This window comes from Pinus tabuliformis, chromosome 6, assembly GCF_031772625.1.
Source record: "Pinus tabuliformis cultivar Carrire ecotype Pingquan chromosome 6, CPIR1, whole genome shotgun sequence".
NCBI classification, from domain to species: domain Eukaryota; kingdom Viridiplantae; phylum Streptophyta; class Pinopsida; order Pinales; family Pinaceae; genus Pinus; species Pinus tabuliformis.
In genome coordinates, this window is record NC_142292.1 from 1,260,029,510 (window position 1) to 1,260,056,034 (window position 26,525).

At 39.7% G+C, this 26,525-nt stretch overlaps 1 pseudogene; it reads right to left on the reverse strand.

The window, feature by feature from the left end:
- Positions 1-23,608: 23,608 nt before the first annotated feature.
- Positions 23,609-24,443, reverse strand: LOC149263240 (uncharacterized; annotated as a pseudogene).
- Between the last annotated feature and the right edge of the window lie 2,082 nt (positions 24,444-26,525).

Below are 26,525 nucleotides of genomic sequence, written 5' to 3' on the forward strand. Positions count from 1 at the left end.
TCATGTTTGTCCCTGTAATTTGGATCTCCAAATCTCCAACAGATATCATACTATGTGAAGATGAAACTGAAAGGAAATCAACATATTTTACCTCCTCTATCAATTTAGAAAGAACTGATGAGGGCTGCTCATCATTTGTTGCTGGTGGTTCGCTAGCTGTCTTGACGCATTCCCCAACTTCCTTTTTGACATACCCAAGTTCTACCTGATGGGGTAATTCTTCTACTTTGATGGGGTTGGCAATGCCTTGGCCATTGACGCCCAAGCCTTTTCCTTAATACCCCATTCTCTTCAACAGTTTGGAGCCAATTCCTGTGGTATGATTTTCGAAAATAGCGAAATCATCATCAGGACACATACATGAATTTAGAGAATTACATTTTACCTCACATGGGTCATGCTGCAGCTTTTCCAAGGCCTCGTCCTATACTTACAACTGTCGTAGCAAACTTTGTTTCTCCTCTTTCTCTTCTTGTAGACACATCATCAATTCAACATTCTCTATTTGAAGATTCTGGCTGTTGTGCTTTAGTTCTTCCATGGCTTCTTTTGTGGCTTGCAACTAAAGCTGCAATCGCTCCTTTTCCTCTATCTCTTTCTGTAGCTTTTCATACATTATTTCCACCCATTTGGAAATTTTGAGCATGGTCTCATACATCACTTTTTCATCCTCTGTCGCTGCAAGTTCCATTGTTCACACTTGCAATTCACATCCACGCAGAGACCGCTCTGGTACCACTTGATCCAAGTCCTGGTGTGACAAAGAACCCTTCCAAGACCTTTTATTTTCGTGATGTGTTAAATTGCATTTTTAAAAGAAAAGAAGAGGAACATGTCAATCATTAACACATGAAAACATAAGCCGTTGATAACGGAGTTCATCGAGGAGGGACTATGTCTCCAGGCCCTGGTGCCAAGATGGTGTAGGCCGCTGCATTAAGTGCTATGAATAGTGATGATGTACATAGAGATGATGTCGCTATCATACAAGGAAAATGCCTTCACACAGGAGTGGTGCCAAGAGATGTTCCACTACAGGAACTCCAAGTCAAAAGACTCCTATCAGTATGACACAAACTCATGCATGATGAGCATCCCGCCAACATGGCATAAAAGGGATCTCAATGAAAACATACATGACAGCAATATGAGTATCCCATCAACATACAATAAAGGGATCTCAAAACATAACATGACGAATCATGACAACAAGTACATCACATAGATGATTCCATGTCACATCAAGTAGGAATCATGAAAACAAGTAATAAACAAGATCCCTCATCAACATCAAATAGGGATCTGTGCAACACAATGCATAAAAAAAGAAGTACATGAACACTTTGCATATAACTCACAACTAGGGGCCATTTGAAGAAGCAGATGTCAAACAACTGAAGTTGTTTATGCCATCGATCTCATGACATCAATCACATGGAAATGGCTGCTCGCACATAAATTCTGACACCTGCATTCCACTTAGAAATGTGGCTAGAAAATAAAATGAGAAAATGAAAAATATAAACACACCATCGGATTTGTGGCGTCGAATAGTGCAAAATCGACTTTCAAATTTCAGAATTCTGAGAAATTGAGAATCTGGAGCTCAAGGAATCTTTTAGATTCCTCCTAGATTCCTCAAAAATTTTGCTCCATGTGTGGACTAGAAATCTGCAACTCAAAAGGTGAATCCATCCTCGCCATTGCAATCCCTATAGAAACCGTGAAAAATAACTTGACTATATTCTGACATGGATAAAAATTACCTCCTCGGGAAAATTTCAAGGATCATAGTTTTGCTCGTTTCTACAACAGTCATGGTTCCACCTCCATAATAAAAAATGGCCAAAAAATTTAGAACTCTGATGGAGAGATGGACATCACCATTGCGTTCGTGGCGTCGAGAAGTTCTGAAACCATATAAAATTTGTCAAAATCTGACAATGTGAAAATTTGGCCCTCCTGCAAAATTCTGCCTCAAACTGCGTGCACTGCCTCCTCCCTAGGCGAACTGAAAAACTATGTTTAAGTAAAATATTGGTGGTGGATTTTCCCAATTTTTCCATTGGCAGATTTGGTTAAGGTTCCAGTTCATATGGAGGAGGTTGGGTGGTCAAACCCCGCCCCCTCCTTTTTTGATACATTGCAAAAAAAAAAAAAAAATTAAAATTAAGTTTCGGTTGGGCCAGGCCCACCCACCGTACCCACCTCCGTGCTTTAAGTGGCTGTTTCTTTGTGTGTGGTTGGTTCTTGTTGTTTGGGCGTGGTTGGGTCCATGCCCCAAGGGTCGGTCCACCACCCAACTCCCAACTCCTGCCTTTTATGTTTGTCTGTTCATGAGGTTTCGTGGATCCGTGGGAGGGGCCGGGGGTCATGGCCAACCCCTCCACCAATGTTTTATTTATATAGGTATGAGAGTTGGGGAGAGGTGTGGGGTGGTGGGGATGGTGGCCCACCACCCCTTTATATATATATATATAATTTAATTTTTTTAAGAATAATAATGCATTTTCGAAAATTGGGAATTTGGACCGATGGAGTCATTTAAATGAGGCGAAAATTTTTCCCGGAATCTGGCCAGAGCTGGCCTGATTCCGTTTGCCAGAAAAACTCCAAATTGCTACCTCCTTAACCCTACCCAGTCAACAAAATTCAATCGAACTTTGACTGCCTCTTTCTTCCTCATCCAAACTTAGATTGATGAACCATTCACACCACTGTGATCACGATGATGAGATCTTTAACATGAACCTAGTTCGAGCATAATCCAAACACTTTGATTTTTGAGCTTTCATAAGCCCTTTTTGTCCTGTGTGTGTCTCTAGAGCCACCTTGATCAGCGTATCATTAGAGGTAAGAAAATTTCCTTACTATGATGGGTCAACTAATGTTGATCACTTTTTGGATGCATTTGAAAGGGAAGTACTAGAGAAGCATTGCTTCAAGGTATTGGATTAGGCACTACACGCTACGCTTGCAAGATGGTGGGGTGTACACAAAGATAGTTTTGGTGATTGGCGCGAATATAGGAGGATGATGATGGTATGCTTTGGTCATCCAAAGGTGCGATTAACAGAAAAATATGATGGGAGAAATGATCCATGCGACCATTTGGCCAAATGGACTGAAGTGTATGGAGCGAAGTCTCAACCAGAATGGGTCCATCTGTTTTGTCATACCTTGGATGTTACACCAATGAATTGGTACTTGGAGACTGAACTCCGCCATGACACTGAAGAATGGGATATTTTGCGCCAAGGATTTTTGATGATGTTTAGTTTTGAGGATGGATTTGAATATATTGACGAAGCATTGCAGGAGTTTAAGATGAAAATTTTCAGGATACTGCAGGATCCTTTGGATTTGATTCAACCTGATTGGACCACCCAGCTGAGCCACGCACTGGAGTGCTACAATGTCACAGCGGAAGAAGAAGATGAAGACCCAAGGAAGATTAATATTCCAGAGACTAAAGGGCACCGAGAAGTTGAAGGACCATTTCTAGAGAACCAAACATAACTGAGATGTTCAAAACCAGGTAGGTGAACATTGGCACAGAGGCAGAGCTGAAGTTTCCAAAGATTGGGGAATACTAGGACGACGTGACAGTAGATAAGGTCACTGAACTACTCTGCGAATATCAGGATCTATTTCCCACAAAGTTTTCAAATCTAAAAGGGATAATAGGGGACCTGGGTGTCATGAATATCACCCCAAAACCGGACGCGAAACTTGTGAAGCAACGACCTTACTGCCTCAACTCGAAGTATAAAGAAAGTGTCTGCTTAGAGTTAGACAAGATGCTTGCTGCAGGTATTATTGAAACGATGGAAGAATCTAATTGGGTAAGCCCAATAGTGGTCCAGGAAAATAATAAGAAGGAAGAAATAAGGATATGCATAGATCTCAGGAAGTTGAATGATGCCTGCGTGCATGATCCCTTCCCAACTATGTTAACCTATGAGGTCCTGGATAATGTATGCGGCTAGGAAGCATATTCATTCACTGATGGGTTCTCTGGGTACCATCATATCAAGATCGCGCTGGAGGGTAGAAGTAAGATGACCTTCGCGACTGGATGGGTATGCTTCCAGTATATGGTGATGCCTTCTGGGCTGAAGAATGCATCGACGATCTTTTCGCACGTAGTCATCGTGACATTCAAGGATTTCATTCATAAATTTATGGAAGTATACTTTGACAATTAGACAGTTTTTGGGCTGGTGAAGCACCATGTGGCAAGTTTGTGCTTGATGTTAGATACATGTCGGAGGTACCAAATCACATTCAATCTGAAGAAATGTTTGTTTTGTGTCCCTTTTGGGATCTTGCTGGGCCATGTGGTATGTAGACAAGGCTTGATGATATACCCTGCAAAGATCGTGGTCATAATCAATTTGGAGGCACCAAGGAGTGTGAAACAGATGCACGCAACATTGTGGCATATGAGATACTATGGGAAATTCATCAAGAGATATGCCCATATCACCACACCGATGGAAAAAATGTTAAAGAAGGATGTTACGTTTTGTTGGAATGAAGAATGCCGGAATATCTTGGATGTGCTAAAGGAGAAAATGGTCACCGCACTGACCTTAGTTTTCCTAGATTGGAAGAAGGAATTTCATGTGCATGTGGACGTGTCATGTATTGTGCTGGGAGCAATACTGACACAAGCCGGTGAAGGGGACTTGGATCACCCTATAGTGTTTGCAAGTAGGAAGCTATCCAAAGCTGAGAAAACTTATTCCACGACCGAGCGCGAAGGACTATTTATGGTGTATGCGCTCCAGAAGTTCATGAATTATTTGTTGGGCGGACATTTTAAGATGTATACAAACCATTTGGCATTAAAATACTTGGTCAACAAGCCTGTGTTCGGGGGGACTATATGCAGGTGGCTGTTGTTGTTCCAGGAGTATGATTTTGAAGTTATTGTGAACCTAGGATGCTTGAATGCTAGATCGAATCATTTGTCATGCATTGAAATAGGAGAGGAACATACAAATTTGGAGGAAGAACTAACTAACATGCAACTCTTTGCAGTACGCGTCACGAACATTCACTTTGAAGATATTATACAATTCCTGATGATAGGTACATCACCGGAAGGATATACAAGTCAACAGAAGAAGGAACTGGTGGTCCGTGCGGCAGAATTTTCTGTCGTTGCAGGTCACTTGTACAAAATGGGATCAGATGAAATATTGCAACGTTATGTGCCAGAGTTTGAACGAAACAACATCCTCGCCGAGGCTCATGGCAGAGCTGCGAGAGGTCATTATGCAAGAAAAGCAACAACGCAAAAGATTCTACGTGCTAGGTTATGGTGACTGACCTTGCATAAGAATTCAAAAGCGTATTGTAAGGCATGCGATGCATGCCAAAGGGTGGGTAGACCCTCACACAGGTATGAGCTACCGCTGAATCTGCAGATATCACTACAACCCTTCGAGAAGTGGGCGATTGACTTTGTAATACCACTTCAACCCCCAGGGAAGAAGACGTGCGCGATACATCATCATCGCGACTGAGTACTTAACCAGATGGGCAGAGGCGCAGCCTGTGAATGACTGTACAAGTGCGACAACTAAAAATTTATCTTTGAGTATGTACTAACAAGGTTTGGTTGTCCAAAAATTTTAATGAGCGATCGTAGTACACACTTTCTTAATGAGACGATTAGCGCGATGACAGAGGAATTTTAAGTCTACCATTAGAAGAGCATGCCATATCATCTGCAAACTAATGCGATGGTGGAAGCATTTAATAAAATATTGGAGAGCACACTCATAAAGGTTTGCAATGCTCAAAGAAATGACTGGGATGTTTGCGTGTGTGAGGTGTTATGGGCTTATAGAACGACTTGTAAGAAGTTGACTGGAAAAATGCCGTTCAGACTAGTTTATGGCGTTGAAGCTGTGATGCTGATGGAGTATATTGTACCTAGTCTGCGTATAGCAGCATTCATAGGAATGGAAGATTGTGGAGCCCTAGAAGAGAGGCTCGTGCAGGTAACATAGATTGAAGAAGATAAATTTCTAGCTAGATTCCATCAACAGGTTCAAAAGGAGCGCGAAAAGGCATGGCACGATCAACGCATCAAAGTGCGCACCTTCAATATAAATGATTTAGGTCAATTATATGACAGCAAGTTTGATAAATTTCAGATGCCTTTGTCGGGGCTCGATGTCATTAAGGAGATTATCGATGGTGGAGAAGTTCAGTTGGTAAAGTTGAATGGGGAGCCATTCCTAGGGTGGGTGAATGGCAGCCGATTGAAGCCATATACTGGTGATCTGGCTAGATGACTACATGGTGGAAGCACAGTCTTAGTGCTCTAGGCAACTGAAAGGAGGCGCAGACTGTAAACTACACTGCCCAAGTTGGGGAGCTGCATGATTTGGGTACTGCGTGGAATGGAGGAATGTCACAGTGTCAGTATAAATGCGCGGGAAGCTGCGCTATCCAGGAACGGACCATGCACGACAGCCGGAAAGTGACTGTTATGGTCATTGTTCATGACTTGACAGTGGGAGAATGGCTAAATGGAGTGGGGGAGGGCAGCGTTTAAGTCATAATTTAAGGGCAAGATCTATGAAAATCTGCCGCCAATCCAGCATTTATGAATGAATTTTGGGGGAAACGGTCAAATTTGAATTTGAAAATCCCTATAAATTACAGGTGGCTTCCTAGCAAAAAACACTTGGCATTTTGAGGATTGAGGTGTTGATCTCTTAGATGTGTATGAACCATGAGTACTTTGAAGCTTTGATAGCGAGTTCAGTGTTTGAGATGTTGCCAAAACAGATGCAGGAGTTGTTGTCCAATATTATGTCGGCACCTGCAAAAATCATGAGTGCATGAAAAGCAATGGCAGTTGAGGGAATTGCCCCAGAAGTAACAATGGGAGCTGAGGAAGCTGCCCCAGAGTTTGAGGGAATCGAAGTACCGACAAAAGTTCCTAAATCATCGAGGATTCCTAGGTCAAGGCCTACACCGATCTAATAGGGTCTAAAATTAAAGAAAGATAAGTAGAAAGTGCCACAACCAGTGCACACATCACCTAGAAGGCACTTGCAGAAGGAAAATTCCACCGTGCAGGAGAAGGGAAAGATAATTGACCTTGAACCTAAAGAGGATGTTGAGGAGATCCCTATGGATGAGGAAGACATTGACATGGGGGCAGAGTATGTTGACGTTGAGGGGTCCAACCCCATCTCTAAGCTACCTAAGTATGTTCCTTTGTGCAGAGGAAAGACAAAGGTTCCAAAGGACATTGATGAAAACAAGGTCACGCTACATACACCCTTGCTGCCAGACAAAATTGCCTTTGAAAGACTGTGCCTGGGGCGTGTCACCCTATTAAAATTAGAGGATTGGGATTTCGTTGACACAAAGTGCTTTCCCCACTTAGCCACAAATCAACTCATGCACCACGTCTTCTACAAAGACTCTGGTGTGACCATGCTAGAGCTAAGAAAGTGGGTAAAAGGGGTGGATAAGGCTAGTCTGTTAAACATGTTGTGGGTACTGCATTACAACCGCACAACCATAACCATTATAGTGATCAAGCAGCTGCTGTGCTTGGTGCACAATAGGTGCATGTGGCTAGAGGAGTCGATACCGGTCACAGACATGCTGATCCATAGGATCACTTGGCTACTACATGCAGGAGAAAATCCGGCCATGGCGTTTGGAGGAAAGGCAGGTGAGTGTGACCTCACCGAAGCAATGAGGGATAAATTTAAGCTTGCAAAGAAGCTGCGCGGTTATTCCATTACTAGCACAACCAACCTCGCAGTCAAGGTAGTCGCTCAGATCCTGGAAGGAAAGATTATGCAGAAGTGTCGTGTAGATGAAGTGCTGGCACCAATAGTGTCGTTAGTAGCCTAGTGCACAGAGGGCATACAGTTCAATTGGGCATGCTACCTCTGAAACAAATTTCTTGCTAACTGTAGAGAGGCGCGAGATCAAAGTAAGATGTTTCACTCATGGCTACTGCTATCCATAGTGCTAGTCACATGGGAGTTACTAGAGGATAGCCATTGTCCTTCAGTCGCGCAGGACCTACTGGAAGCGGAAAAGTTCGCTTCATTTTGGGCTACGAAGGACCCCCAAAGGGTCAAGGACAATAAGGTATTTTGGATCTTGATGGAGATGAATACCACATGGCCATCAACCATAAACCACGGTTGTCGCCAACCGTGTATGACCAGCTGGAAGAGTATGTGGAGTTCAAAGCGGACTTGCACTAGGTCTCCATGCGTGCTCGGAAGGATCCTGAACAAAAGTGGTATGACCTTCCATACTTGGCCACAGACGATGTGATCACAATGGTCCTTGACCACTGGCTGGTAGATTGGTGCACGCTTCAGACTTGACAGCTGGGTCTAGCAAGTCTATAGTGCAGCGAAAGAAGGAAGAGGCCAAGCGGAAGATGGAACAACTAGCAGAAAAGAGGAAGAAGGAGGTTGAGGAAAAAGCTAGGGTAGAGCGCGCTACCGAAAAATAGATAGAGGAAGAAGAGGAGTGCGACTCTGATAGGAGTCAGAAGTTGCCTTCCCCGGAAACAAAAGAGGAGGAGGAACAATAGACAGGGCAGGGAGGAGTGGACCCAGAGACTACTCCGTTCCAGATTAAGTGCAACAGGGAACCGAAGAAATTAGGACCACAAAAGAAGTCCAAGGCTAGCAAGACTTCCCTTAACCTGATCACCTTGAGAGAAGGTGATCTGAATGACATTGGTGATATGGTGAGGGATTCCATCACGGAAATGCTACAACAATTTGAGCAGTAGCAGAAGCAGGCCTTGGGTGCCATTCGGATAGGTCTACGTGAGTTGTAGATATGGGCATCACAAGTGTAGACGAGTGTGGGTTGAAGTTGCACTGCATCAACCAGCTTGGCACCAGGGACAGTTGAAGCAACAGAAATGGTTCGCCCCTTGGATCCCCAGTTTATCGCGCTGCCAGATGGAGCACTGACTGCGGAAGCAAAAGATGATTGGGCCAATGTCTGTGCCCTCCAAAAGGTCAGTCTAGACTTGGCCGCACTTCCAAGAGAAGTCCTTCACACCCTGCATGATGGTGTGATCACAGAACTTCGAGCTCAGGAACATTGAGCATTGAATGTCATCAGTGAGTAGAAGGTGACCAACGCCCAAATGTTTTCCGAGAAGACTTCTGCCATCAAGCTCTTTATGGCCATCACTGCGAAGAATGAGCACACCACCAAGGTAGTGGCAGAGGCATGCAGGTCTGTCCCCGAGTTGGATATTCCTGAAGATGCGCCAGTAGATGAACAAATTTGGAAGCTCACTGTCAGAGTGCACGAGGCGAGATTAGAGTTGGCCAAGGTTCAGTTGGACCTAAACCTTAAGATCATAGAACTTGTGTTGTGGGACCAGCCCTCGACTCTGCCAGAGGTAAAGGAGCAACGTGAGACTGCTTTCAGAGATATAGTAGCCACTGTAGATAGCACAGTGAAGGAGTGCACAATGCTCTTCGAGCAGGGGCTTGAAGTGGTCACCAATTTACAGGGGGATCCCACCTTGCAAAGGTTAGAAACGAAGGCCTGGGAGCTATAGTAGAGATATGATGAAGTCAAAGTGACAACGCGCACCGTCGACCTTAAGCAAAGGCTAGCAAAAATTCAAGAGGAAAAGGTGCTCAAGGAGCAGGTGGATGCAGAACGACACAAAGAGGGCATCCTCAATGCCAGAATAGGGCCTTGGATTGATGAAGCCTATGTGATCACAACCACCATCAAAGGAAAACTGGCTAGTCTGTAGGGAATGCAACAGAAGGTACATGCAGATGGCGCAGGGCCAAGAAAGGAGTAGCTAGTTGACCAGATGAAGCAGGCAGCAACACAGTGCACTGCCGAACTTGCAGTGCTATAGGTGGAGCTGGGAGGTCTTCATGACAAGATCTCTGTGCCAGCAGAGTGACTCAAGGGCAAGTCACGAGATTTGTGTTGGGAACCTGTTGGGAACGGGTCCACTGTGGTCAATTTTGGGGTTAAAAGCCGAAGTTTTGGGGCTAAAAGCCCAAGTTTTGTGTATAGTCTCTGCATTTTGTGGTCGCGGAGCGCGAAGATGTAAATATTTACTAAGGGTTTTCCACCCTTCTTTTGTTTAAAAGCACATCAGCTTTAGAGATCTACCCATGGTCTGAGAACCATGGGATTGTATAAAAGGGGAGTCTTAGAAGAGTCTAAGGAAATTTAGTTGAGTCTTGTTATGTTTTATGCATGGGTCTATGAGAGCTAAGAGTGAAGAGTCTTAGCGTAGGAAGAAGCTATACAGCTGAGTGCGCAGAGGCCTAGGGTAAAGGTCCGCAGCTGAATGCGTGGACCCCTGCAACTATGTGCGCAGGGTAGTCAGAGTCTGTACTGGATATTTGAATCAATAATAAAGCAGAGTATTCAGAAATTACCTGTGTATTTTACTTCTATTCATTGCATGCGATTATGTTATGTTGAATACTAGGTTTATGTTTTAATGCTATTTTGATGCGCGGATCTATATGTTTCTCTATTTTATATGACCACAAGTAGAGATATATGTTTATGCGAAGATAACCATAATTTCATGTTAAAGTAACCAATACTTGAGCGAATTTGAGTAGATATAGAAGTAAGAGTCCGTGAAGGACGATCAAAGGCTTTCACGAAGGCCTCCAGGATGAATAAGAGAAATACTTTGATAAGCCTTAAAGGTGTTATTGATCTGCATGAGGGAAGGTTAGGGAAAATAACTGAAATTAAAACCATCTCAGGGTGCAGAAAGTTGGTTCCTGCATCCCACCATACTGCTTTGGGTGAGACTTTAGCCTGTGCTCCGCGGATTGATGCCGAAAGGGCCAATAATGTAGGGATTTTCTTGGTTGCTTAACGCTGAACCTAGGTCAGGGCCCATCAAGCCAACAACATCTACCCTTATTCACCACCCCCACCCTCTAGGATAATCAATTCCCAATCATAGGAAATGATTACACAAGTTCCTTCTAATTGGTTGAGACATTATTTACAATCTTCCTTTCATTTGTCATCTTTATCCAATCAATTAAAGCATTCACCTTTATATGTTTTTGCATTATAATTTTTTTCGTAATATTTCATTTTAAGACCATAAATAAACTCTTAATTATCAAGTATTGATGAAAGAAGTGTTTATTTTTCAATCCCCACCCTCTTTCCTCTTTTGGCTTTGTTGTATTTTTTATTTTACTAAGGGGATACCTACACTTTTCTTTGCCCATTGATAAGAATTTAAAGAATTTTGTTATAGTATTTTCAAGAATTTCATTATGAAATTTATGCTAGGGAGTGCCAAAATTGAAGATATGCTTCCAATAACAATTTTATCAAAGTCAATATGCCCCCAAAAAGTAGCTATTTTTTACAGTAGTGATTTATTTTAGCTTGAATATTTTCTAATATGCAAGACCAATCTCTCTTCCCATATCCATCTTTCTTTAGAAAAAACCAAGGTATTTAAATCCTTATTAAAATTCAATGTCCTTAAATGTTGCTTTATATAGTAAACCAAAGGAAAAAACAATCCAACTCTTAATAAATTATTCTGATATTTTTGCATGGGAATATACTGATATGAAAAGAATTCACCCTGACACATGCATCCACCATATATATATATATATATATATATATATATATATATATATATATATATATATATATATATATATATATATATATATATATATATATATATATATATATATATATATATATATATAGAAATATTCCACTCATATTATACATCCATAGAGAAGAATGAACCTGGATCTGAGATAAATAATTAAATTTCAAGAAAATTTCACTGAAGAATAACTACCCTTTGCCTTTTCATCAACATTCCCTATATATCCAATCTCTGATTATGGTTATAATAATATTAAAACTTTCCTAAAGAAGCACCAAACACAAATTTTTCTTTAGAAAATAAACATGAGGAAAAAATTTAGCTCTTAAAAATCGTTTTGATATTTTTGCATGGGAATTTATCAACATGAAAGGAACTCACCCAAAAACATGCATCCATTATATCTATATTAAAAAAGATGCCACCCCTGTCAGATAACCACAAAGAGAAATGAACCTAACTTTGAGAGAAATATTAAAGAGAGGTAGAATAAGTATTGTTATATGGTCAAGGAGAGGTTAAAGACAAGGTAAATAGGGAAAATAATATACTTCAGGTTGCACCAAACAAGTCAAAATAGGGATTCTACATCTCCCCCATGCCTGAGGATTTTCATGTCTTCATGAAAATTGAAACATTTGTAAATGTCCATAAAAATGTTGACCCCCATAGTCCAATCCATGTCAAACAAAAGTATCAATTTTAAAATGCTTCAAATTGATTTGGAGTCTTCGATTTTTCCCACTAACTTTTTAAGCCATTCGGTACAACTTATGAGATTTCTGAAGTGATATTTTGTTGCCCTTTTTTAGTAGGAGACATCTTCCTAAAACATATTGTTGGTGTCCTTTGATAATGCATTTTCATTTTTAAGAAATCCTTCCAAGATCGTCATTTCTCGAATTTTCCACTTTAGCTTACTAATTTCCTTACCAGGATCCACTAGGTTATCAACATCAAGTGACATAATTGTTGCAGGAAGAGTATCATACTAGACTTGTTTAATCAATTTTTCTTTTCCTTTGTTATCATGGGTACACCATCTATTAAATTCCTCCAAATTCTCAAAAAAATTCAACAAAAACCTTGGAACACTTCTTCCTGGAAGGGGTTTCGGTGTTACCTCTTTTACGGGAATCTCCAGAGCTGGGATCAACACTTCAAAAATTTTAAGGGCTTAACTTCTAGTCATCCTCTATCGAACAAACATCTCCTTAACTACATTGGATTTATGGTATTATCTAGTTTTTTTAACTCACAATAATACTAACCTTGTCATTGGTCTCTTTAGGGCTGATATCATATGTCCCTATGTCTAGCTCTCCCCTTGAATCCTCTAACTTTTATTTTTCTTCCTCCAGCTCTGTCACTACTTTTACAGACCCCTATTTTGCCTCTTTAGGTTCCTCTTTTGCCTATTTAGGCTCTAATTCTTCTTGAGGTTCCCCAAACTACTCTCAAACTACAAATGCTTCCCATGTTTCACTCCTTTTCCTTAATTCATCTTGAACCAATATTTTGATATGACCATGATGGTGCAAATTTTGCTCCATCATTCTAGTATAGACCTTCCTCTACATAATAACTACCATTTTGGACAAATATTTCCATAAAATGTATGGAAAATTCAACTTCTAACCTTTGAAATACAATAAGAGTCTAATATGGTACATAAAGGTCAAAATGAAACGAACCTCACATGTGATATACCTATGCAATATGACCAATAAGTTCCTATATCCCTTCTTTAATAATACCTTGAGGTTCCCTTAGATCATTTAGGTTTCATGTTGGCCTACTTCAATAATGGGACCCAACTTTCTTGTTCAATTAACTTATTTTTGAACCATTTCTCATCATATTGAGGAAGCTCAGTTGCCTTCATAATGGATTCTTTAGACTCTATAAATTTCAAATCCCCAATTCTTGATTCATTTGCATTAAACCCCAATGTGAATAACTGAGTAACCCTCACATTATGTCCACTAAAATTAAAAAATAAGGAAATCCATCCTACCTTTTCTATCCTCTTCATGCACTTAGGATATGTCTGCAACAACCCAATCTAGTCTGCTTCAATTTTGATTACACTCCTTATGGATGATTAGAGTCAAGAGAATCGTCGACTCAACTTATAGGAAAAAATACCATCATGCAATGAGAATATGAAGTTTTAAATAATATTTTATGGGAAAATCATGATCATGATGATTGTCTTGATCTAATAGTGAGGGTATGATAATTGGGTAATGATGGAACTATTCATGAATAAGGTTGGAAGATTTAGCAATGGTTCAATTTTTGGGTTCGAAAATGTCAATAAGTAGGAATTAGGCATATATGTATGGTGGGAAATATGGTCAGAAATGTGTGTGTGATAGTCCAAGGTATCACCATAATGCTACACTTCATTTAAATGGACAAAATAAATCTACTTCCTAACCTATGTTTTGGTTACTCGATTTTAACTTAACATTGGAAACTATACCTCTCATGTGAGAAGTGGATGAATGTTTTATAGTAAACTACCATTCTCTTAAGTGAGAGTTTTGATTTTGTACTTGGACATAAAATTTTAACCAATTTGTATTATCATTAGCCACTATATGAAGTCTAAGTCGAAAGTCTTTACACAAATATTGAGTAACAACTATCTATACTCGAAATCCAGATTGTTTTGATGTTGCCATAGGAAAGATCAAGGATCTTTGTGTTGAGATTGCAACAAGATGATGGAGCTTAGTGAAAAGAGTCGCCTTCACTAAGTGGGCCCGCAGGAAAATTATGGCGCAAGTTCTATTTTTGATCACAGTGTGGATGATCACAGTGTGAGTGATCACAATGTGGGTGACCAAAGTGTGGGTGACCACAGTGTGGGTGATCAAAGTCTATTTTTAGACTGGCTGTCAAAAATAGAAAAGTCAAATATTATTGTCTCATAATAATATTTGGACTATAAACTTGATCTTATTCCCTTGGAGCACTTCAGTTTGACCTACAGATGTGGCCCATGCAGCTGTCAAAAGGAAGTACGCTTTTCTTATGAGTCAGTTGAGTTGTTGCATGCATGACTTCAGTTAGAACTCAATCAGTTGAGTTTGGTGGAGTTGATTGTGGAGTTGATGGAGTTGTGTTCAGTTTGACTTGGTTAAACTATTTGTAGTTAGTCTAATTGCAAATAGACTAATGATGAGTTGTTAAACTAATTATTAACTCATAATACAACTATAGAATACATCAGTTAACTCAGTTGCATGTCAGTGCATGTTCAGTTCAGCAGGGACAGGTGTTAGAGAATCAGATTGCTATCAGTTGTGACTATAGTTGTGCATCAGATCTTGCACAATCAAGGGATTGAGTATGCCAATGAGTTTTCTCATGTATTTTCCCAGTTTGTAGCTTCTGCTCACGGCTTACACATTGTGAGTGATTCTTTGGAGGTGAAATACGAGTTTGGTAGACCATTCTCATTCATTCTTGAGCAGGTATTGAGCAGTGGAGGCAGGCAAGCAGTGGAATAGATTTGGAGATCAGATCTTAGCTGTATTGTGTGTAACAGGTGGAGCTGGTACTGGATTGCTTGTGATAAGCATTGTACTTTGTAATGTTACATGGTCTCAATCATTAATATACAGATAGTGTGGGGTTTTTAGCGAGATGCTTTCCCCGGGTTACATACTGTGTTAATGTGTGAATGCTCTTGATGTTTTATTGTTATTGATGCTGCTATATTGATGATCAACGTAGAGGAGCTTATGTATTGTGTATGTATTCCGCAATAGTACATGATCAGGATAATCTCTGTTGAATATGTGTTAAATTATTCAAAATTTCTACACTTTGTACTATGTTTATAAAAGAGTTAGAATTCAAACACTAGAACCTCAAACAATCTTAGACAAAATGCTACTGGAACAAGAATAAGAACACGATGCTACAATAAATGATAATCGAATGCCTGCATATCTATTGTGGTTGGATCACTACAAAAATCTTCGTCCTTGTCCTTCCTTTTTATGCACATCGATCACCACATGAATACATTTCTTGAAGTTAAACATGGGGAGGAATAGTTGGATTACTGAACATTGATGAATGCTATTAACCAATGTGAGATAACTCACCAATAATGTAAATGAGCATCAAGGTACCTTTGATGCATCTTGTAAAAAATTAATGGTTATTTCAAGATCTAATAGTTAGGGGGTATCAGAGCATCCTAATTATTTCCAATGAGAGAACCTATCATTAAGGTATACAAGTTCCAAGGAATTTCTACACTCTGTAATCTCATAACCTAGATAAAGAGTTAGAGTTTATGGGGATGAGATTGATAGAAGGTAGACATTAGTGAATCCCTCATCATCCAGCGATGAGAATCATCAAAATGACTGAAGAAATTGTGAAAGTATACTAACAAAAATAAATTTTATTTGGGACCCTCACCAACCATAAATATGGTTTTCAGGTGAGGTTCCAACTTAGTGGCACTAGGAATCCTAGTTTTCACAAATAAACATTATTTTTCTCTCTTTTTTTGTAAATTTTATTCTATTTTTTTATTATTATTTCATATTCTCATACTTATTAAAACTAAATAAAACTAGGAAGAGGAAGGATGTGGGGAGACCCTCTTACCTACCATTTGTAATTCAGTTTTCTCCTTGATATTCTTGACAAAACCACCCATAGATTTTGGCTTTTGATAGAACCTTAGGTGACGCCCATTAACCAAGAAGGAGACTTTCTCATCATGTATAGTCTGAGTTTTGATAGACCCATTTTCAAAGACAATTTCAATTTCATAGGGACCAAGCCACAGGTTGTTAAATTTCCCTATAAATTCCTTGAACCTAGAATTGGAAAAGAGTGTCGAATCACCTTTTTTGAACTGTTTCTTATTAATGAATCCATCATGTCACCTTGCTCTCTATTGTTGGGTATGATCAGTATGTTGGAAGGCTTCTTAACACATTTAATCTAATTCATTGAGTTGAAAAATCATTTCTTAATGTGCTTCTGTTAGATCCATGTCCAATTTTTCTCCCATTCTAAAGGTTTTAATATGAAATTCTATGGTAAGAAGAACCCATTAACACATTTCCCATATGCTAGCTTGTAGGGGGAAAACTGGTAGTTATTCTCCAAGTCATCTTGTAATCCCATAAGGCTTTTGGAGGTTTTTTTGCCAAATATTTCTTGTGTAGTATAATTTCTTTATTATTTTTATTTGTTGACTCAACCTTCCCATTAGCATGAGGGTGATATGGATAATATTTCCTAAGCTTATTGCAATTTTTTTGAGTAACTACCTATACCACATTAGATGTGAATTGAGTCCCTTGGTCAGTCATATTTTCTCATGGTGCCCCAAAGGATGTGATAATATCCTTGAATAAGAAATCCACCACCGCCTTTCCTATTTCTCTGAATAAAGCCTTTTCCTCTACCCATTTTGTTAACTAGTCAGTGTAGACTAAAATGTACCTCTTACCCCATGATGGAGGATTGATTGGTCGAATGATGTCCAATGCCTATTTTTCTAAGGGGCATATAAAATCTTATGGTTGAAATGGAATTTTATTTGTCAGAATTGGGCACCCCATTGTTTGGAAATTATCACAACCTCAAACATACTTTTTGCATCTCAAAAGAGCATGGGCTAGTTGCAACAAGAATGAAGGAATTCATAAGTTGTTCTTTTGTATGCAAAATGTCCCCCACAAGGCTTCTCATGTCATTGCTTCAATACTTCAAACATCTCATGTTTTCTTACATGCTTGCCAATAATCATGTCAAAATAAATATAAAAGATATCTCCTTTGATCCAAGAGTAGGGAACACTCATTTTAACAACCCTTTTCTTTTCCTTGGTTGAAAAATGAGATGGAAACTTTCCTCTAACAAGATAATCAACTATTTTTTCAAACCATGGTGGGTTAGTAGATATGGAAAATAAATTCTCATTTGGAAAACTGTCATCAAATGGAATATTCTCACATGCATTATCAAGTTTAGAGAGGAAGTCTGCTACTTGATTTTCCTTACCCGGTCTATCCACAATGGTAATATAAAATTCCTGCAACAACAAAATCCATCTGGTAATCTTACCATTTGTAATAGGCTTGTTCATTAGGTACTTAATGGAAAACTAATGGGTATGACATTTTTATCAATATTTTCCTTAAAACCGATGGCTTTTGCAATAATAAAAAAAGGTTGAACAATTCATCATTTTCCCCATCAATCCATGTTGTGAATTCGAGTTTAACTGTTGGTCTAGTAAGGGGGTATAAGGAAATTTGTTTGGTATTAATTCCATGTGTAACTTTGATATGCTAGACCAATAACTGATTAAGGAATAAACTATGGAAAGCAAAGGTCTCTCGAGGAATAGGGGTTTTCCTCCCAAGTTTAATTTGGCTACATGACATGGAAATCTGTCGGGTATTTCCATGAGCTTAGTGAGACAATTCTAATTCTAAAATTCCCTCTAGTTTAAGTTTAGACCAATCAACTATTTCAAACATAGTGGGTGTAGGGAGGATATTATGGAGTCCTAATTAAGTCAAAGCATCTATTGTCATCACATTTATAACTACACCCAAGTCGATTAGGGTGTTTTCAATGGGAATTTTGTTGATGAGGACTACAACTACAAGATTTCTAGGGTCCACATATTTTTCTATATCAGCTCCAATAGACATGAGGCTTGCTAACTGATGAGCCTCATAGATGGGTAATTATATGGGCTCATTTTAACTCCTAACCTATTCAAATCAACCATTCTCATAGCTTATTGTATGATTTTCTGATTATATTTATGCTTATAGGGTGAGTTGAGTTAGTTATTATGCCATGTGGTCTAACATGTATTTAATGCAGATTATTGACGGATTTCGAGGTCAAAGTCAAGGATCTAGTGGTAAAATTGCAACAATAACTCAAAGTAGATAGAGGAGAGGACTTATAGGAGGGAATCCCTCTCATTTATTTCTCCTCACTTCGAATTCCCCTTCATTCAGCTCAGAGTACAAGCAACCGAATCATGCACTAGAAGGCAACTGAGCAAGTGGAAGATGATTGATAGTTATCTCGAGTTTTGGGAGCCAATCCCTTCTAATTTTGAGGAAGCTATTGGCAGCTTCAGATGTATAAGTAGAGAGGCTTAGGGCCTCACTAGGGTTGGATTTTGTTTTCTTGTGTAAAGTCTACTCAAATTTCGAGCTTACTATTTTGTGACAGTTTTATGTAATCTTGCTATTTTTTTATAATGAAGATGGAATCTTTTTTGAGCTAGCATTGAGTTACCTTAGAGGGATGAAGCTATTGGGTTAGGGCCCAATCCAAGCAGCCAAGCTTCTCTTTACTTGTATTTGTATGCTTTACTTTAGTTCATAGATTAATTTGTTGTTAGATGTATTTCTTTTATGGTTAAGAATAGGTTGCTTTTGATGATTTAGTAGCTTGCTTCCATTTATGCTTTCTATAGTAGGTTAAGTAGTGATAAGAGAAGATTCAAAAGGCTAGAAACAATGCCTTGGCCTTTCTTCCTCCCTATGGGACCATGATTTGAAGCAAATATTCTCTTGCCGCCCCAAAAACACAGATTTTCCTCATTCCTAGGACTTCTAGTGTTTGCAGCTCTTTAGTAGGTTGATAGTCCAGTTTTTCTTTGCTTTAGATCTTCTTTATCATGTTAACTTCCTGATTTACAATATTCCTTTTGCATTCTTACCTTTCCTACAACATTTACTAGCATTTCCTTCTATACATCATAGTTTAGGCCTAGTTAATGAAAAACTCTATTTTTCCTAGGATGCACTCATTTCATTGGTTGCTTGATTTTCTTGGCTGACTATCAGTTTCTATGCAGCATATATCTTCCAGAAGTATGCCAGCTTACCAGAAATCACACCCTCCATCTGATCCATGCCCTATAGGTCTCCCAAACCTCACCTCAATTCTGCCCTAGTTTCCTTCATTTTTCATAGAACTTCTTCCTCTCTCCTTGAGAAAACCCAATCATATTTCTCTCTCTTGGTGATTCATGGTAGACCTTAGGCACCCTAACACCTCATTCCCACCTTCATACACCTTTTCTACCCACTCTCACACCCTCAAAACAGTGAAAATTTCTCTCGGCTGCCTCTTGTAGGCCTCCTGTAGTTTCCCTGTTTTCCTCCTGTAGTTTTCCTGTGTCCTCCTGCAGTTTTTCCTGTAGGCTTTCTTTTGAAGGCTGAGTGTGGGAAAATCCTCCAGAAGGCCACCTAAGACCTCCTAGGACCCATCCACACCATCCTATATCCTCCCAAGCTCCAAACCTGCCCTCTAACACTACCTGTTCACTGCCACACTCACCCGCCATAAATTAGATGCATGTTAAATTCACATAAAAACACATAAAAATCCAATTTTTTTTTTTTGCTTATTTACTTCCAGAAATAGCATGGTTAGATGTTGTTTACTTCCTTGAGTAGGTAATGGAATTTCTTTCATGGTTTTCATAGTGTTTTTGGCAAAAGTAGAATTAACTCGTTAATTAGGGTTTTCTTGGTTTTGCTTTACATTCTAGTCTTTCTCCTTTCTGCAGTTAGAATATCATCTGTAAGTAATATTTCTTTCCTTTCATCATACATAGAGCTTCTTCTAAAATCTATAGAAGCTGGCTTGAGCTCCTAGTGATCTTGCACCGGCTGACCAAGTGACAACTTGCAGTGAGAACTAGTACTTGTGCATATTGCACCAACGCTTCCAAGTTTGTTACGAACTACCGGGTTGATAAAAGTAAAGTTGGAAGCCCAGGAGTTGCAGCATTCTTGCTGTAATACTGGTGCTCACCACTTTTTGGCGCAATTTTTGGGGAAGCGTCAAATTATTCTATGATTATTTCTTTCTTCTATTTCCTATTGCAACATTCTGCTAATAGTTTATTTCGGAAAAAGTAGACTAGTCATTTCTTTTCTTTCAGTCCTGCATTTCCCTACTTTCCTTTTGAATTCTGCAAATTTCCATTTAGCAAGTTCATTTCAGCTAGTTACAATTTGTTTTGTTCAATCACAATTTCAGTTTCTGCAGGTACTTTCAGTGTGGGGAAAAAGAAACAAAAAACCAACCAAAACTATTTCCTTTCATGCCTCGTAGGAGTAGGGATAACTTAGGAAAATTTTTGCCTAACACCCCCACTGCTTCATACAGCCAACCTTCTCTCTTCTTCAGTGGCTGCAATCAAGAAGAACCCTTAGGTGAATAGCCAGACATATTTGAAGAACCTATAGGGGAAGAAGAAGAAGAAAACATTCCTCTGGAGCCAATGGCTAAAAATAGAAATGCTAGGGGAAATGGAGAGATAATAGAGGGTACCTTCCCCATTCGGGAGACCAATGGGGACACCAAAATGAAGAATATAAGTCCTTCAGCCCTACCTCACTTCCATGGTCTGACTACAGAAGATCCTGACACCTTCTTGTTCGAGTTTTCTGTCATTTGTCGAACTTATGACTATGCAGAAGATCAGCAAAAGTTGAAACTATTCCCTTCTACTCTCAAGGACGCAGCACTGTGCTAGTTCATGGGATTACTTGGCAATAGTATCACAACTTGGGCTCAGATGCAGCAGGCCTTTAACAACAAATATCAAGACTATTGTAGGTCAAAAGATACTAAAGAAGAAATCTTCCAAATGACCATAGGAAGTGATGAATCCCTGGAAGACTATGAAGAGAGGTTCCAACTCAGTTACAAAAGGGCTAGGTGTACACTTGACCCTGAGTCTTTGAAGTTGGTCCTTCTCAAGGGAATTCTGGAAGACCTTTTAGACACCCTCCATCTACTGGCTGTGGGAGACATCTACCAACTATCCTATGAGGACATAAAGACTGTTTTTAGAAACCATTCTAGAGCAGCCAGAAAGAAAGGTAGGGGGAGTCAACCCATAGCCAGTACCTCTTCTTCCAATTCATCCATTAAAGGTGAAATTGGAAACATGTTGGAAGACTTTAAGAGTGAGATGCTGCAGACTCTTTCCATGCAAATGGATACCTTACATATCAAAAGAAAACAAGAGGAAACAGAGATGGATTTGGCCATATTTTGTCCTAGATGCACCAAGAGGCATCCTAGGAATGAATTCCCATTGAACTCTATAGAGGTTTGTTCAGTTTGTGAAGAAGATCATTCTATAGATAAGTGCCCTTCCTTTCCCGAACTTAAAGTTGTATACCAAGGGGCCGAAGGAGTTACTGAACAGATCTATTACATAAACCAAAGGAGGCCGCATGGACCTAGACCATACCAATAGGGGATGAAAGGGACATCTCAGGCATACTACAACCCCAACCAAGTCACCTCCATACCTTTTTTAGGCCCCCCTACTCATCCTTCCTGTTCCTCACCTCCTTCTTGGTCCTTTACATCTTAATATCATGCCCAACTAGCCACCCATTCATTTCAATCCTATGCTCAGCCACAACCTCAATGGAATGCATCTCGTCAGGGGTGGAGGCCCCAATACAACTCTCTTCCCACTCTTCTGCCTCCCCCACCTACCAAACCACAACCGTTACCTCTTGCTCCACCAAGGCAACCCCAAATGCCTGCCCAGCCAAATCCGAACCCGAACAACAGACAAGCTCAACAAGTGTATAGTGGGGAACCATCATGCCCAACTTATGTTGTGGAGATTCAAGAAATTAACTTGCGATTAGGGAAAGTTCTCCCAGATAGCCAGCCTCCACCCTGTTAGAGCCTAGATTGACCTCAGGCTGAAGGAAGGCAAGTCTAGGGTAACATCAAACCACGCTTAACCTGGTAGTTAGCCCTACCAGGTCAGGAGAGGGCTCTCTCCTTGTCAATCTCAGTCGAGATGACTGCACATATGGATTTTAGGCTAGGTATAGTATCTCTAGGGTTTTTGGTTTGATTTTTAGGTTTTGGGTCGAAACAAAAAGAGAAAGGAATATTTGGACTATGGAATTGATATCGATTTATGCCGGCAAACCTAGGGAAAATTAAGTGCCATGTTCAGCCAAATGAAGATTGTAAATGTGAGAAGTATGTGGGAGAAAGCCCACTTCCCTGTAGGCATCAGACGAAGGATGGATCTGCAACAGAAACTTTAGATGAAAGAGAATAACGAGGTTTCTCAACAGAGTATCTAGCAATAGATGAATTCTACTAAGACTACCATTACAAACCAACAACAAAATCATCATGAAAGGAGCATCACTATGGATGAATTCCTAACATATCACTTAGATAATGATGAAACAAAGGAGAAAATCACAATGTGTAAATGAATTACAGGAAAAAAAACATACTAAACATTTAAGCACCGTGATGAATCCCAGGCCTAAAGGGAAAACACTACTTTATTATAATATTCAATCGAATTTTACACCATCCAAATGCTTCTTCTTATTGCAAAAATCGAACCCCTACATTTTCAAAAATAATCCTATTTATAATATTACAAAATCATTTTAAATTTCCTCAATATAGGAAATAAAAAATTAAAATTAAAAGTAATCCTAAAATCCTATCATAAAACAGTATTATAAACTAAACAATCCTATATTAAAACAATACTATAAACTAGACAAATTAATTTGCCACTAAAACCCCAAATTAGTTCGAGAACCATGAGACATAGTTTTTTAAAAACCCAAATTAAATGAAGGTTTGCCAGGTGGATCAATATCACCGTATCTGCTCCTTCAGGTGTGGAACCATATTCCACAAAATATGCCCTTTTAATGTTGTTTCAATCTTTGACTGATGATATTAAGCCCTAAAATCTGAGATTTTCCTCAACCACTGCTGGATTTGTGCCTGGCAGCTCTGATACTTCAGTTTTCTCCATTAATTCTCCTCTTTTACTCCATTTCCTCGAATCTGGGACAATTTGCTTGAGATGGCTTTTCTTGCATTTCCTCCTCTTTTGCCAGATGAGAAACTTTTCACAACCTGCCCTTGGAGTGTCATGATATAGATTGATGATGCCTCGTTGCAGACTACAATGTGCTCTGACTTCTTTGGAAAAAGGTGGACAGAATTCACTGATACATCACCTCCCTTGAGAGGAGGTGGAGGTTTAAACATTTGAATACAATCAGTTGTCTTCACATCCTAAACCTGTACATAACAATCACTAGAAGCAGTAATAACATGACCCCCATCACTTGTGAATATTGCATCATTTACGTAAGATGTATGACCACAAAATTCCTTTAACGCTTTGCCAGATTTGAGCCCATGTATTCTTGCAATACTGTCAAATGATGTGCTTAAAAGCCGACTGCCATCACGAGAGAAGGAAAGGCTTGTAACGCCCTGAGAATGTGCATGCTCTGGATGCCTTAAACACTGACCTGTTCGTATACGCCATACCTTAATTTTCCCATCCTGTGAACCAAAAGCCAGTATCTCTGAATCTCGACTGAAGTCAACACAGAGGACAACATCATCATGCATCATAAAGGAATCATCAGCTTGATACTGAAGATCCTTTTTAAGCTTCCCACTAATGTAGACCCAGACCCCTATGAATCCATCAACTGAGCAAGAGACAAGGTATTGACCATCTGGAGAGAAACAAGCACATTCTGGGTGGCTTTGTTTCCCAAATTTAATTGTATGTGCCAGTGTTGTCGGATACATTTCTTCCTCATCTGCCTTTACTGCTGCAGTGCCCCTGAAGAGATCAAACTGTGTACCTGGAGGAGGTAATCCTCAATGTTGTTGCCACTTCAAAGATTGACCAATCAAGGCCATTAATCGAAATGATTTGTGACCACCTCTTCTCTTTTGAGGACTCGTGATAAGCCTCACGAAGATCAAAATATGTGTGAACTAGAAGGTGTTCCAAGTGTAGATAGCACTCAGGTTGCTCCTGCTTCATGAAACCCATTGCTTGAGTCAGCCTTAGAATAGCTCTTGCAGTATCTAATTCTCGAAGTTAAATTATCTCCAATACAATCTGTTCATACAAGTCTTCTAGTTTCTTTCTAGGAAGCTTAAGCTATGCAACTTGTGGCAGTATCACATCCCATCTTCCGCTATTGATATCTGATACAAATGTTTCAAGGCTGTCCACAGTATTAAGAGAAACCTAGATGGTGAACATGATGATGAAATTGCAGGTTAAACTGCACCATCAAAATCATTCCCACAATGATCTGAAAGCCCGTGGTTTGTTTATGGACTTCGTGGGGATTTCCTTCTCAATGAATCAATATGATTGACCGATAATGAAGTTTTGGAGAACCTTTTCTTCAAAGACACTGGCATCTCAGAAGTTCTCTGTTCATGAAAGCCATTTCTTAGTGTGCATTATTTCGAGACTTGTTTCTTCTTTCGTGGGTGCCTTAGACTTGTTTCCTGTGTTCTGTTTGTTTTTCTGAATTCTATGTTGTTCTTGCTTTTGGGTAGTCCTTTTTCATTAGACCATCCAAAAAAAGTTGCAAGGCTGCCTTTTTCTGGGTCAGTTTCAGAATGCTTCTTTTGATTCCCTACATAATGCTTTCTACTGTGCAATCAAACAACTCATGGGAACCGAGCCTTCTTGATGATACTTCAAGAAGTCTCTCAACTTTTGCTTGGTCAGACACATCTTCAATACGGGTGTATACATTGACATCTATATCTACAGATCTGAATGATGTGCTTGGACTGTTATCTGAATAACGTATCTTTCCATAAGAAACATTAGCATTTCTTAAAGAAACAGTGCACGACTGCACCTCTTTTCCACTTGCTGATGCCAACTTCTTAAGCAAATGCTCTGATGTTATACCAGACAGTAGGTTTATTTCCAGTACATCAACAACAGACACAGGAATATTGATATCTAACTCAGGCACTGACAAGAGCAGTTCCAAAAGCTTTTCATGAAACACCTTTCCAAGGACAGCCATATGCATTGTAGTTCTTCCTTTCTTGTCCTGGCAATTAACAATAGTTGGCAAATATATAGTTTTGTCTAAGACTAATCTTGCAGAAGTGAATGCAGTCAAGTCAGTGATTGATTTTGTGCCTCACTTACTCCATGAGAATAACCAACAAAATAATGCCATCACCACTTAAACTCTGAACATCTTCTTCAATGAACTCATTCAATACCTGAACTGCTACATTGGGTCTCTGAGTCAATCACTCATTCGGTCATATCTTTTGATCTAGGAGCCGGTTTTTGGAGTGTAATATACTGTTGGAAATCTCTTTCCGAGCTGCTCCTAATGGATAGACTTATGACATGTTTTGTGCTGAATATCATGTGCAAAACATCTGGCGAAACCAAACCTAGTAAGAGCTCATGTTGATCCCACATACCTTGATTGATCTGGGAGCTGCCACTAATGTAATGACAAAGGACACGATGCTCAAACTTAACCTCCAAGGCTTCTTGAGGAAGAACACGATGGTGCTGCAGCTAGCAGAGCGCTCCACAGTGACCCTCGAGGGTATTGTGGAAGATGTTATGGTCTCCATTGATTCTTGGGAGTACCCTACTAATTTCTTAGTTCTCCAGCCAAAGGCAAAGCTCACTGGTAATCCTCTCATTCTGGGAAGACCCTTGTTGGCTGCAGCTAATGCCTACATCAGCTGGCGAGATGGGAACATGACCATAAAGAATGGGCACATGTCCAAGCAGTTAATCCTATATCCTCCTACCCAACCCTTGCTAGAACATGATCTGCCTCTCTGGTTGGAGGAGGAGGATGAGGATGAATTTTATTCTGCACCACTTTGTACATTGGAAATTTCCATGGGGGGAAATCGCAAGATGAGGATGATATGATTGAAAATTTGATTCAGAATCCACCTACCAGTGAATCACCATTAGAAGACATAGTAA